Raw genomic sequence first — 15213 nt, 5'->3', positions numbered from 1 at the left:
GATTGTAATCTGATTGTTCGGCCCCAAGGCCGAATGTTCGGATTAACCTATCGCCCAGCCGTTACTGGGCATATCGGGTTAAGATTCGTTCGTTTGGCAATCTCTAATAGTGTATCCTTTAGTCAGCGACTCTCTCTGGACATGAGTAACTAAGTGCTTCAGTGAGTGCTTCAGAAAAGACCCCTGCAGCTTTCACTGTGAGCAGAAAAACCTCTGTACCTATGTGTCTCTCAAAAGCTCACTGACAGCTGCTAACACTGGGGGAGGGGGGGTACGGCAGGGGCATGGCCCTGAGACAGTAATCCCGGTGGGCCCCGGACCCCTAGCCCGACCCTGACAACAAATGTAAGGGAACAGCCTGCCGCTAGACATGTAAAGTCAAATGTGGTAATAACTAAACTGGTATGCAAGAATATGATAGAAAAAATGTTGTTTCAGACACTGGAGCATACAACTACCAGCATCCTCCCTGCTAGTGCAGGAATATGTGGAAGTGCCACAACAGGATCAAACTTTTTGTTTTATATGTGACATTTGGTACTATAGTTACACTTCCTACGCTAAATGCAGAACCCCCTGTACCCCCTCAGTGGGGGCCCCCGTTACTGCCTCAGAGATCTCTGTATGTCTCTAGCCCTTGCTAAACTACCCAGCTGTCCCCGTGATAACTAGTAGCTGAGCTGTAGTTCTGGGGCTCTAGAAATGTCAGGGTCCATAGCCCCCATTATGCTCCTGCTCACAATCTCTTATTATTTCTCCCCAAAAAGTGAAATATTCAGAGCGATTTGCGAGAGACCGATTTGAGAGAGAGAGCGATTGTGAGAGAGACAGCAAAAGAAGCAGAGAGAGAGAAGCAAAGAGAAGATAGAAGACAAAGAAGAAAGAAGACCTTGAGTGACCCCCTGCCAGAGATTAATAACATCTTCTCATTTGGGATCCTCTGGACAAAGGTACTGGTCCTGTATTTCCCCCTCTATAATATGTGCTTGCATCAGTAAGGTTAGCTTATCCCTTGGCTGTAGGAGTTGCCATGCTGCTCATTATAGATGTAGCTATAGCTGTTCTTCTTTAGTCTCACCTTTGTGAGTTGGGGGATTTATCTTTAGTCTGTCCCTGCAGTCCCCCTTGGTTAGTCCCAATCCACTATTGTCCCTGAAATTCAATGTACAGTCCCCACCCCAGCAATGTACTTTATCCCACTAGTGTATATTGGACTGTATGCTTTTCTATTCCAGGGCACCCCTAACATGAGACTCCCTTGGAAAATTTCCAGGGTGGGACACATTATGTATTATGTAATTTAAGGCAGGTGGGCAGCCAATCTGAGCATTTGAATAGTTTCAGTTCAATAGGTTCAGTAGAAGCACAAAAAAAGGGGCATAATATCATGGCAGATAAATCATATTAGTAAACCTGCTTGTTCCTATGTGCTGTCCCTATACATATGGCACCTCTCCACATTAACTCTAACCTTCCCAAATCTCTATTTTATATTGCAGGGGTGTCAGAGATGGGCTTGTGTTCAAGCAAGGACCGCCTTTACATAAAAGGCTATCGCCAGGTAAGGCTGCTCTCTAAAGTGGCTGCTGACAAAGGTACCCAAGGGGTTAAAGGGAATACTAACCCAATTATTAACATTGTGTATCTTTCATGTAAATGTCATTAAATAGAAATATGACAGGGTTTAGTTTAGTGTTTGCCCTGAGCGTTAGATTTCCCATATTTAGAGTCAGAACTTACTAGTGAGAGTTGCCATGTTATTTGCTCTGTCTGTAGAGATCATAGTTACATAGTATACATAGTTACATAGTTAAATCTGGTTGCTTCAAATGAAAGTTCTTTTCTTCTATTCTAGGGGTGGACTCTGGTACGGTGATCCACTTTATGGGCAAAAAGGTCCCCTGCTATCAAATGCTTTAGCAAAGCCTAAGTAAATCAAATCCACTGCCATCCCAGAATCGAGGTCCCTGCTTACCTTCTCATAAAAATAAATTAAGTTAGTCTGGCAAGATCTATTAAGCATAAAACCATGCTGGCACACACTCATAGTATTATGATTTAGTCCATCCTTTATTAACCCTTCGAAAAGCTTTCCTACCACTGACGTCAGACTAACTGGCCTATAGTTTTGAGGCTGAGAACAGGATCCTTATTTGAATAGAGGCACCACATAGCAATTCACCAGTCTCTCAGCACTATGCCAGACCTCAATGAATCGTGAAAAAAGTAAAGAGGTTTGGCAATCACAGAGCTAAGATCGCTAAGTACCCTGGGATGAATACCATCTGGGCCCGGACTTTTGTTAATCTTAACATGTTCTAGTCTTTTTTGAATGTCCTCATGTGAACCATGCATCATTAGTTGTATTACTAAAATTGGGACTATTAAGAAGGAAACCTTCATTAACTGGTTCCTCATTTGTGTAGACAGACGAAAAATATGAGTTCAAAATCTGTGCATTTATTTTGTTTTCATCAACCAGCTGACCACCCTTTGATATTAAAGGTCCCACCCCTTCCTGCTTCATTTTTTACTATTAACATATTTAAAAAAATATTTTGGATTATTTTTAAAAAATATCCTTTTCCATATCAATTTTAGCTTGCCTTATAGCTTCTTTGCATGATTTATTGGCCTCCTTGTACCTTATAAACGATTTGGCTGTCCCAGCTAACTTGAAAGCCTTAAAAGCATGTCTTTTCTTACCCACCTCAACACCAACACTTCTTTTGAAACAAAAAGCTTTTGCTTTGCAATGATGATCAATGTAACAGCTCCCCTAGTGGTAATAAATACATATTGTTTTGCTTATTGTGCATATTGGAAGAAATTGTCACTTTCATTATTACTGGGGATTAAACACAAATTGCTGGAAACCTTAATGTCTTCTTGTTTCTTACATTTCTCTAGGGCTCGCAGTGGATCTACAGGAAGGAGGAGAGGATCTGTAAGATCACTGATTTGGAGAGCATGAGGAAGGACATCATTGGCAAAATAAAATGGACAAGCTATGATTATTGTATAGCTAGAGACAGCCTGTAATTAACGAGGTGGTGGAAAATCAGATTTATTGCTGAGGTCCTGCACGACAAGCTGAAGGCCAAAGCCCAACTGAAATCCCTCTATAAACAACTAGAGGAGATAAACTGGGCAATTTTCAGCAAGTACATGGAAACATATCCAGGTACAGTATCTTATGAATTTATTTGTTCAATTATTGCTATTTTGTAATAGGGCTGATGTATTGAAAGCCATTGCAATGCTGTGATTTTGTTAAAAACAACCACAAAAAGAACATATAAATCATGCGCAGCTGAAACCTATTGAGATGCCACTGAAACTAATATGAAGTGTATCTTCATCATTTTGGCAAGGAATTGCGATTGGGATTGGGAACAAATGGCTTGAAAATGCAGAGAAACCTGCGATTTGCAACTTATCCCATAATCACAGAGGGAAATGTTACATTCGCATTTAGTAATGTTAATTTGCATAACTACTATATTTCTAATTAAAATCCCCCAAAATGTTATAGAATTTCTACAGAGATATCACTTGCTAAGGTAAAACCCTTGGGTACAAGTTTAACGTTATTTTGTTTGGTTTTGCAGAGAGGCCACCAGCACCGTTGCAGTTTACACGGTACCACGTATCAATGCACCTCTGTGTAGGTGATCTTCATGACACAGAGGTGAGAGAGCCATTCTCAATTCCACCAGCGGTGCCTCCACTCCAATACACCATGATTCCACCAGTGGTGCTCCCCCCTTACACCTAAAATATGGTTCCATAAACAGGAGCACCCTTAGGCCACTTGGTAGACCCTGAATTCCTTTTCAATCCATCCTTCAAACTGCAGAAGCCGGGTCTGCAGGCTGCTTGAGGTCAATGGAATGACAAGGAATGCAGGGTTCACTTTGTAGCTTAATGGTGCTAATGTAGATGCAGCCATATTCCCTTCTATTTTAGTTCCCTGCACCGCAATTACAACCACAGTGTCCCTTATTTCCCCAATTATTTCTACCGTAATTCCACTAGCGGTGCAACACTTATACCTAAAATATGGTTTCATAGACAAGAGCACCCTCAAGCCACTCGGTAGACCCTGCATTCCTTTTCACTCCATCCCTCAGACTGCAGAAGCCGGGTCCAATGGAATGGAGTGGAATGCAGTGTTCACCTAGCACCTAGGCAGTGTTCACCTAGCACCTAGGCGCTCCCATATGTACTGTATGTAGCCATATTCCCCTCTGTTTCAATTCCCTCCACTGTAATTTCACCAGCGCTGCCCCCCTTACACCTAAAATATGGTTTCATAGACAAGAGCACCCTTAAGCCACTTAGTAGACATGCTGCCATATTACCTTCTATTTCCATTCCTTCCTTTGCAATTCCAACCACAGTGTCCTTACTTTCCCCCTAAATATGGTTCCATAGACAGGAGCACCTTTAAGCCACTCGGTAGACCCTGCATTCCTATCCACTCCATCTCTCAGACTGCAGAAGCCGGGTCTACAGGCTGCCTGGGGTCCAATAGAATGGAATGTAGTGTTCACCTTGTAGCTTAAAGGAGCTCATGTGTATGCTGCCATATTCCCTTCTGTTTCCCTCACCCTGCTTCCCTTGATTTAATTTGGCGCATTGATCCTGGGAGCAAATCTGATCGCCGTTAAGGGGTCAGGAAGGAATTTTTCCCTCTAGTAAGCAGATTGTCCCAAGCTTGCCAGAGGTTTTTTGCCTTCCTCTGGATCAAATAGCGCAGTTTATATAATTATTATCAATAAAACTGTGATTTACACAGATTTAACATCAAGTTGCTTTGTGTGTGTCTTTATTCTGGGTATTGGTCAAATTTGGGAGGGGTAACAAATAGATGGGGTGGGTGGGGTGAGAATGGTACAAATAAGAAACACTAAAAAGTTAAAGAAGAATGAAAGTGAAATCTACTCATGTTCTTGTTTTATAAGAAACCCAATCAGTGGAAACCAAGTGAGCTTCAAAGCAGGAAGTAGTTTTCTGTTCTGTTAAACATGCAGTCACTCCAGTCTTTATACATTACATTTTTGGCTAACTAACCATATTAGAAACATTTTTTATTTGCACAGCCTATCTATTTACCCAGTTTTTATTTTTATACTGAACAATTCCTTTCAGCTCAGCATAGCAGAGGAATTTAAGCTGCCGTCACCTTTCTGCTATGGAGCACTTTGGAAGTCATATTCAAGCTCAAGATTTAAAAAAAAAAATGAGAGTAAACCTGACCTAGTACTATAGCTATTTGAGGATGAATTAAGTGTTAAAAAATGTTGGTGTTACTGTTCCTTTAAATATAAGTTCTGTCATCCCAGTGTCTTTACTATAGAGACTTGACAGGGCTGGTAAACACTTGTAGGCTGCAGTTACATTTATATGTAAAATGTCTTTCAATAAGTGGGGAGAAGTTATTGTGGAAAGGGTTACTACACAGGACAGGATATGGTTAGAACTTAGCTGCACAAGGGAGATGAAGGCAAATTATAGACTAAGAAAACTGAAGGGAAAGGATAAAGTGAATGTATGTGTGCACTTTGTGGAGAACGTGAGATAGCATGATATATTTTCCCTCTTATAAGTGTAATGGAACACCAAAGGTTTTGTTGAGCAAAATGTTTGTCAATTCATTCTTATGGGAACAGCTTGCAAGTGCTAACTAATGCAATAATGTATTTACAGGCACAAGCAATTTCTACAGAAATGAATTGAGTGGGGGTGGCAATTTGGAGTGGGTTGGTGTATGTTCACAGCACTGAAAACACTCAAGCGGCAAAATACTGGGTCCATAAAGAGGGTACACATCAATGACTGTTCCATTAAAAGAGGCTAGTATGTGTATAAGATATATTTCATTCTTTAGGCTAATCAAAAGGCTGAAGAATTTGTTTCAATTTCCCGTTGACTTAAATTGGAAGCTTGTTGTCTAGGGCACTACCAGATGTGTTCTTCACACTGCTGCTACTTCATCTACTTAACTAAGAGAGCTGCAAAAATTGGAAAGTGGCTCATCTTTTAGGCCAAACTGCTTGGCAACTTCCTGCATTAGAAACTGATTGGTGGTCAAATTCTTCCCATTCCAACTGAGTTTGATGGCATGGGAGCTGCAGTATGAAGAGATGTCACATAGGTTTTACTCAGAGTCATGAGCAATTAGTCCATGAAAACTATTCTCATGAAAGAAGTATACTACCTCCAGGTGATGGTCCTCCAAGCTCTAAAATACGTGGAATGCAGAAACGGAGTTTCAGTAAACATATTCAATACATGTTATTATATTTTAAGAATAGAAAGTAGTCTCTGACCCTCTCCCCACTCAAGACATAAGCCTTCATGCACATGATTGACACGTTTCCCAGAAAGCACCAGCGGCCCTGTACAAGTGGAGACTGTGGAGCTCGGGTGGCACCAAGGAACCAAGGAAAAGTCTGGTCAAGATAAGACATATGGAGCTTCACAAGGAAACATGGCCCTTTACTGCATTAGGGCTGCTGTGTATCTGAACTGGTAACATCACCCCTAGCACAAGAAACATTATTTCTATTCCAACACTTTTTTATCCATGATACATCATTTAAAACCTGCTTTAAAATGTATCAGTACTGAGATTAACTGGCCACTGCACAGATTACACTTCAAATTCAGATTATAAAATCCTGCATAGTTCACACCTCTAATCCCCCCTGCACTGTTCACACCTGTAACCTCTCTATTTTTCACACCTCTAAAGCCTTTAACTGTTCACATCTCAGACTGAAAGTGCCCACACTGTTCACACCTAATGCAAACTACTGGAGGTGCACCAGCATTGTGTCACTGTATGTAGCACAGTATGAACTGCCAGGGCTGGATTTATAATGCAGGTGCCCCTGGGCCTACTGCCGCTCATCACCCCCTTCCCTTCCTTTGTGTACATGCAGACATTTTCAGCATCGGGTCTGGAGTACTGGTGATTGGTGCACATGGCATTTTAAAAACTATTGTATCTCCTGCAAATTCCCAGTGCTTCCGAACCAATGGGGGCATGGTTGGGTGGCATGCCGCCCCTCTAAAATTCTGCCGCCCTAGGCCCAGGCCTTTCTGGCCTTTCCACAAATCCGAGCCTGTGAACTGCTCATATTAGAGTTGTCCTGATAGGTTTCCCTGTCTCCAGCTGTAGTCTGCCTTCCCTATGCTCCCTGTTTGTGCCGTACTCTGTCTGCCCTATGTCTCCTGCGTGTGCCATACTCTGCTTTCCATTTTGGGAGCAACGCCGGAGGGGAAGGATGCACCGCCCGGAGCTCCGGGCGGTGTTCGTGACAGCTAGTTCCTATCCTCTGAAAGGACCTGACGTCAAGGTCATGTGATCCTACCATGTGAACGCTCCACTGCTGATTACCTATTAGTGAGCGGCAAATTTTCCAAACATACGTGAATACAATGAGGCATCACTCTTATGTTTCGCAGGTGATTGGATCTACAATAGAAATGTGTATACCTCAACAGAACTTGATCAAGTACTGACAGGAGGCCTGTCTCTTAATTTCTTACTCCACTCTCAGCTAAAAGACATTCCTCAAGATATGCATGAACATCCCCTATTCATAGACACAAACACAACTTGGAATACAGTAAGGCACAGATTTAAACTCACATCAGGCAAATCCATCTCACATGGATGGGTAACCCAACATTTCCAATGGGGAAAAATAATAGAACATTACTGAACTGGCAAAATCAAAACTTGAGATTGATCAAAGATGTTGCTACTGACAAATTCACCACAATTACCAAAGGAAACTTAGCTCAGAAATTCCCATTTCTATCTGAGGACTACCTACTCTCTATTCAAATTCTACATTTTGCAACAAAAGTTCTACAACATCTTTCTCAGATCGATAAAAATAACCCAATAAATACATTATGGCCCAGAGGCTGTCACGGTCGGCACCCAACACCAGAACAAATGCCAAGCACCCTGGTCTCAGTTTGTACTTCACCTGTAGTGTGACCGCTTTTGGCCTCGGGAGGAGCCCTCAGCTACTTGGATGCCACCAGGACTTAAATGAGAGGTGCAAGGCTAGAGGTTCTGGATAGGCAGAGGGGCACGACTGTTATCTAGAGTCTTTTAGGCCGAAGATCGCAGTACAAGACGTTAGACAATAGAGTAGTCAGATCGGGTCGGGGCAGGCAGAGAATAAACGTAGTCAGGCAGGCAAGGGTCAAACCAGGAAGTCAATCAGAAGGGTTAAGCAGAAGAGGTAGTCGGTATTCAGTCAGGGGTCACAACAGTAATCAAACAGGTTCAAAACAGGATAGCAAAAGCTCAGAAAGCACCAGGAACAAACTCCTATAATGGGCAGTGTGTAAAAAGAATATGTACCTTTAAGTACTTTTAAATTTCCCACATCATACGTCAGCTGCCTGCACCTTTAAATACCAAGGAGGCGCGCCGCACGCTTTCCGTAAAGTACCGGCGCCTGAGGCACAGAAGATTTGTGCGGCGGGTGTCCCCACCGAGAGGGTGGCAGGCGTCCCTGCTGTCCCCCCACTAGACTGCCAGGGTGAGTTTTTATTACAGAGGCACTAGACTACATGTCAAATCTATCGTACAATTAGGACCGCATTATTAATTGAAACTCCAAATATTTTTATAAGCAAGTGGACCTCAGTAATTCCGCAGACAGAAGCTGCTAAGATACTCCAATTTCACACAAAGACTACTAGTAAATATCAGGAAATGTCTCTACAGATACTACATCAATCGTATCTGACACCACTTTGGAGACATCATATAGGTACTACAAATACAGACAAATGCCTGAGATGCCAACAACCTAGAGCTGACCTCGTACACTGTCTATGGCTTTGCCCTAGTATACAAAAATTATGGGAAGAAGTTCAGGGATATTGGAAATCTCTAACACAACAAACTGCACCCTTTACATTAACATGGGCAATTTTTGTAATACTCCCCCCCACAATTAAAACTTACACATTCGGAGAGACTCTTAGCAGAAAGATTAACTGCTGCAACCAGGAAAACTATTTTACATCTGCCCCCCCCGCTCTCATTAGTCAAACAAAAACTCCATCACATTTTTGATATGGATTGGCTGGAATCTATGACAAATAAAGAACAGCATACAGAGAAATGTTTCTTAACTTGGATGAGTTGCATAGCCTTCCTTCCCACACACATTAAACACCTAACTATTTACTCATTTAGACAAACTACCTGGTTTGACACAGAATTACTATCTAACAATCCCACCATACAGGAAACAGATCTATAAATCCAGAACCTTTCTCATTCACGGTAATAGAGCCATCGATCACCCCCCAGGAGTCGCCAGATAAACCGGATGTTACATTCAAATTGTTAATTATTTTCAAACTATGATGTAAGGAAATATTGTTGTTTTAATTAATCCAATATACAAGCTATCTACATCAACTCACAATTTGACAGGTTTTCAGATAAATCGCTAAGCTTGTATTGACAATGGAATCTTTTCTCTTTGTATAATTTATGTACCTCCAGATTTCCATTTTGTTACTTTGTTATTTATTTGATTTGGAAAAAAAATATCCACTTATACCCTTAATGGGACTGCACTAGGCAAATCCATAATGGAGACGGAGCTTGGTGTCTTTTTATATAATAAACTTGGCTGTAGCAAACAATGCAAGTCAGCAGCATCAAGGGCAAATAAGGTCTTGAGCTTTATTAAAAGGGGCATAGATTCACTGGAGGAGGGGGTCATCCTTCCACTTTATAGAGCACTGGTAAGGCCCCATCTAGAATATGCTGTACAGTTTTGGTCTCCATCACTCAAACAGGACATTGTATTAGAGAGGGTACAGAGAAGGGCAACTAAGCTGGTAAAAGGTATGGAAAATCTTAGCTATGAGGAAAGACTGGCCAAGTTGGGGATGTTCCCACTGGACAAGAGGCGAAAAAATCGATACTGACACAATCCTTTAAAAATCATAGGAACGTGTCAGTATCAGGTGCTGCACCCACAATAGTTCCCCTTAAAGCTACCGCCAGCCCCGCGAACCTGCGTTGTCCCGACCCTTTGACACTGCTAAAAGATCTTCTGTGCTGTTTCAGTGACACTGGTCTGGGGCAGCCCAATCCTTCCATAGGCTAATTACAAATGAAAACAGTACTTCAGCCTATGGAAGGATCACTCTGCCCCCAGCACAGCATCATGGAAGCAAGGCAGAAACCCATTAGTAGTGTCAGAGGGTCGTCTGCTTTGAGGGGAACTATTCCAGGTGCAGCAACTACTTGATACTGACACATTCCTATGATTTTTATAGGAACTTGTCAGTATCGCTTTATGTGGTGATATGATATTATGTACTGTATAAATATATAAGGGGATCATCTAATAGTCTCTGTAATGCTTTATTTACAAGTAGGTCTTTCCAGCTGACAGAAGAAAGAGGTTTGCATATGCAAATTAGGGGTGGGAAGGGGAAAAATGTTTTACTTCCTTGTTTTCTGACAAACAGTCAGTTTCCCTCCCTGACCCTAATTTGCATATGCAAATTAGGATTTGAATTCAGTTCGGCCTGGCAGAAGGATTCGGCCGAATCCGAATCCTACTGAAAAAAGCCGAAACCTGGCCGAATCCCGAATCCGGTGCATCCCTACTCATAATTGGGCAGAGGGAACCTGGAATTGGATATATTTAGTAGACTGCTAAACCCTGGTACCTAGGAGCAGTCCTATGATGTATGTCAATGGCTCTGTTAGAGAAGGTCCTTAGACAGGATAGGAATTACCTAGAATTACCCTAGTTTCTATCCCTTTACTGGACCTGTCAGGTATTTGCCTAATACAAATGGTTCCTGTACTGTTAGAGAAGGTCCTTAGACAGGATAGGAATTAGCTTGTTCTTATATGAACTGACTAGTTTCTATCCCTTTACTGGGCCTGTCAGGTAATTGCCTAATACAGATGGTCCTTGTATTGTTAGAGAAGGTCCTTAGAGAGGACAGGAATTAGTTTGTTCTTATATGAACTAACTAGTTTCTATCCATTTACTGGACCAGTCAGGTTTTTACCCAATACAGATGGTTACTGTACTGTAAGAAAAGGTCCTTAGACAGTATAGGAATTAGCTTGTACTTATATGAACTGACTAGTTTCTATCCCTTTACTGGACCTGTCAGGTATTTGCCTACTACAGATGATTCCTGTACTTTTAGAGAAGGTCCTTAGACAGGATAGGAATTAGCTTGTTCTTATATGAACTGTCTAGTTTCCAGTGGCATAACTACTGGGGGAGCAGGGGTGCAATTGCACTAGGGACCACTCCTCCTCGGGGCCAGCTGGAGATCGTGCTGCAGTGTGGTAGTCCCGCCAAAAATCGCGGTGGTAAGTAATCCGCGCATCTAGAGGGGTGGGGGAGGGGCCCGGGTGCACATCCTGGCCCAGAAGACTCTAGTTACGTTCTATCCCTTTACTGGACCTGTCAGGTTTTTGCCCAATACAGATGGTCCCTGTACTGTTAGAGAAGGTCCTTAGACAGAATGGGAATTAGCTTGTTCACATATGAGCTGACTAGTTTCTATCCCTTTACTGGACCTAGTGTCAGGTAATTGCCTAATACAGATGGTCCTTGTACTGTTAGAGAAGGTCCTAAGATAATATAGGAATTAGCTTGTTCATATATGAACTAACTAGTTTCTATCTCTTTACTGGACCTCATATGAAATATTAGTAAAACAGTCTAACACAGATGATGGATTTCACACATCTTATATATGAATAACTAAGTACTATCTCTAAAAATGGCAGAAATATGTCCTTTAATGAGTTGCAAATAGTTTTCTATATATTTAACATACCATAAGGTTAATATAATGTGAGGGCCTTTATAAGGATGAGAAATAGCTAGCTCTATTAGAACAGACTAGAGTATATCCTTATTTGGGACCTTACTTTGAAGGTCCTTGTTCTGGATGGCATTTAGCTTTGTCATTATAGACTGGACTAATTTCTATACTTTCCTGGTACCTCATCACTAGAGGCATAAGGTCCTTTCTAGGGATAGAAACTAGCTCACTGCCATTTGAATCATCTATTTCCTATCCACTAGAGGGACAGTCCTTTCCAGGTATAGGAACTAGTCGCTACCCTCCTGTCACATACCTCATACTTTATCCGTCCTGCTCCCAACTCCCTCCGTCATCTCTGATTGGTCCATGCTCCAGCATTTTACCTGCTACTTGTTACCTCCTCCCTGATTCCTCTATTCTGCAGCATTTAACTACTCCCTACTACCTAATTACTTGTGCTTCAGCATTCTCCATGTTCCCCCAATATTTATGAAACAGAAAGAGGGACTTAAAGAATTTTTGACCACCCCCATTTTTGTGGCCACCCCCCTAATTACCATTTTCATTTTACAAAATTTTTCAGGTTATGAAACCCATTTGTGTGTGTTTTTTTTTTGTGTCAATAATTTTTATTAATTTCCAAATATTGTTCACAACATGTATTCTTTACAATACAATCCACGAAAGATTACACTATTCATGTGAGAGGTAAATGCCTATTATACATCTATTGGTATTGTCATTTGTATTGTATTGAATACACATTACATATGATTTTAAAGTCATATTATACATTACAATAAAATAAACATAATTAAAATAAAAGTTTAAAATAAATGTAAAAAAAAACCTCTTTAAATGCCTCTTTTTATTTATTGTTTTCGTCCCGTGTGCTATTATTCATTCCCTCTAAGTAATAAATTCACAATCCTAACTAACATTTCTGTCCTATAAGGATACAAGATGTTGTGGGTAGGCCCCCTGATAACGGTATTCAAGCCAAGGCTGCCAGACCTTTAAAAAGTTTTGGTGTTGATCATTTAGTACATTGGTCAGTTTTTAATTACAGAATATCCAGTCCAACTTAATTTTTACCAGTTTATAATTAACAAATGTTGATTTCCAGGATTTTGCTATCACTTGACGTGCAGCCGAGAAAATGTGATTTATCAATTTCCTTTGGGTCTTTGAAACAGAATTTGGAATAGCACCTAACAGGGCTACAAATGGGTCTCTTTTTAAATTAATATGTAAAATTGAGAAAATTTGATTATAGATTTGAATCCAAAAACGTACCACTTTGGGACAAGTCCACCAAATATGTTCCAGTGTTCCCCTAGCAGTACATCCTCTAAAACAATCTTTGTTCACACCTGAATATATCTTGGCTAGCTTGGCTGGAGTAAGGTACCATCTAAACAACACCTTGTATCCTGCCTCCAAAAGTACTGTGTTTATGGAGCAACTTTTCAGGTTATCCCAAATACGTGTCCAATCTTTCTCAAGTAGGTTCTTCCCTAAATCAGTTTCCCATGCTCTTATAAAATTTAGATCAATCAAATTTTCAGGTGTGTTAAATAATATCAAAATTGCACCCCTAGGGGAAATACCATTTTTACACCATCTTTCAAAAAAGGATGGCACCTTCTCCTGGGAAGTTGTAGAAGTCCAACAGTTTGAAATAAAATGTAAAATTTGGTAAGATCAAAAATATTCATAGTGCGGTAAAGAGAAGTTTTCAATTAGAGCTTCTAATGAATACGTACCCCTAGGAGTCAACAAAGAGGACACCGAAATAAACCCCTTTTTAGCCCACCATTGAAACTGCGTTTGAGAGGACCCAGGAGGGAATTTGGAGTTTCCCAAAACCAGAGCTGCTGGGGTGTATTCTGAATATAGGTCATATTTGGACGCTACAACGTCCCAAATCTTAAGGGAAGTATTAAAACAGTCGCTACATTATTTAGTTCTCATTCCCTTAGGAATCCAAAGATAGGAAGATGCTACATATGGAAAGGTATAAAAATTTTCTAAGTCGACCCACATTGAGGGCGTTTTAACATTATGTAATACTGGTAAGTGTGATAATTGTGTAACCCTATAATAATTCCAACAATTGGGGAAACCCAAACCTCCTTGTAATATAGAACGATATAGCACCGTTTTACTAACCCTTGGGATACTTTTATTCCATACAAACTGTAATATTTTAGCTTCCAGTTTCACAAGATCCTGACGTGCAATTGGAACAGGTAATACCCTAAAAAAATATAGTTTTTAAATAAATAAAGTTTTGGGAGTATATTCATTTTTATGGCCCATATACGGCCTATCCATGAAATATGATATTTTCCCCAATCTTCTAAGAGTTTACTCAATTTACGATATAAAGGGGGATAATTAACCTGATATAGGGTTTCATAACTATTCGTTAGCCTAATTCCTAGTATAGGGAGATAATTTTCTTTCCATCGAAATTGAAAATTCAAAGCCAGGAGTTTAATAGTATCTGTATGTAAACCCAAGTTAAATGCTGCTGTTTAAGCAGGATTAATAGATAGTACGGAAATTTGAAATAAACTAATTTTATGTTCAATATTGTGAACTTTCAGACCTGTAATGTTAAGGTTTTCCCTGATAGCAATTACAAGAGGCTCAATCGCCAGATCGAACAATAATGGTGACATATGACATCCTTGGCGTGTGCTCCTGGCAATTGGACATTTGTGTGTTTTTTATGTTATTACAGTTTTACTAATGAAGGTGAATTGCCCACTAAGTTGCAAGTCACAGTTTTCTCAAGAGACCTGCTTATGTTAAATTGTTACAATTGCTTCTTTGCTTATCTTAAATTGTTAAAAAAAAGTATCAAAGTGCACCTGCCACGTATGCTGGGCTCTCTGCCAAAAACCAATTAAGTTTTAGAAACTTTGTATCTTTTTCAGTAACAATCTGGGACTGTGGGCTAAGCTGTCAAAATCGTGACTGTCCCGTGAAAAAATGGGACAGTTGGGAGGTAAGTCCTAGGGTTTGGGAGTAAATGGATCTTTTTGCTTTTAATAGGGATAGTGTTACACTTCTGTACCCAGAGGTAATTGATTGTCAGGGATAGTAATGCTGTTTTTCCTGAAGCCATTATGTAGTTTGTTCTTAGGTTTAATGCCTTCCTCAAGGGGCTCCATCCCCATGTTCAGTTCTTCCAACTTTTTGATGGACCTAGATTCATGGAGGACATTTAAACATCAACAACAATCAAGACTAATATGTTAACACTTTCACCCTATATCGTGATTATTATTTGAACATTTGCACACTGTTGACCACAACTCTGAGATGCAGCATTTCCAA

General features: G+C 40.6%; 1 long non-coding RNA gene across 1 annotated transcript; it reads left to right on the top strand.

The window, feature by feature from the left end:
* The first annotated feature begins 863 nt into the window (after positions 1-863).
* On the top strand, positions 864-3113 carry LOC108716344. Its single transcript, XR_001935661.2, has 3 exons — positions 864-950; positions 1500-1561; positions 2911-3113. It is a non-coding gene; the product is annotated as an uncharacterized LOC108716344 (long non-coding RNA).
* The last annotated feature ends 12100 nt before the right edge of the window (positions 3114-15213 follow it).

The sequence above is a fragment of the Xenopus laevis genome, chromosome 5L, assembly GCF_017654675.1.
Source record: "Xenopus laevis strain J_2021 chromosome 5L, Xenopus_laevis_v10.1, whole genome shotgun sequence".
NCBI lineage: Eukaryota > Metazoa > Chordata > Amphibia > Anura > Pipidae > Xenopus > Xenopus laevis.
This window is presented reverse-complemented; position numbering and strand designations above follow the sequence as displayed.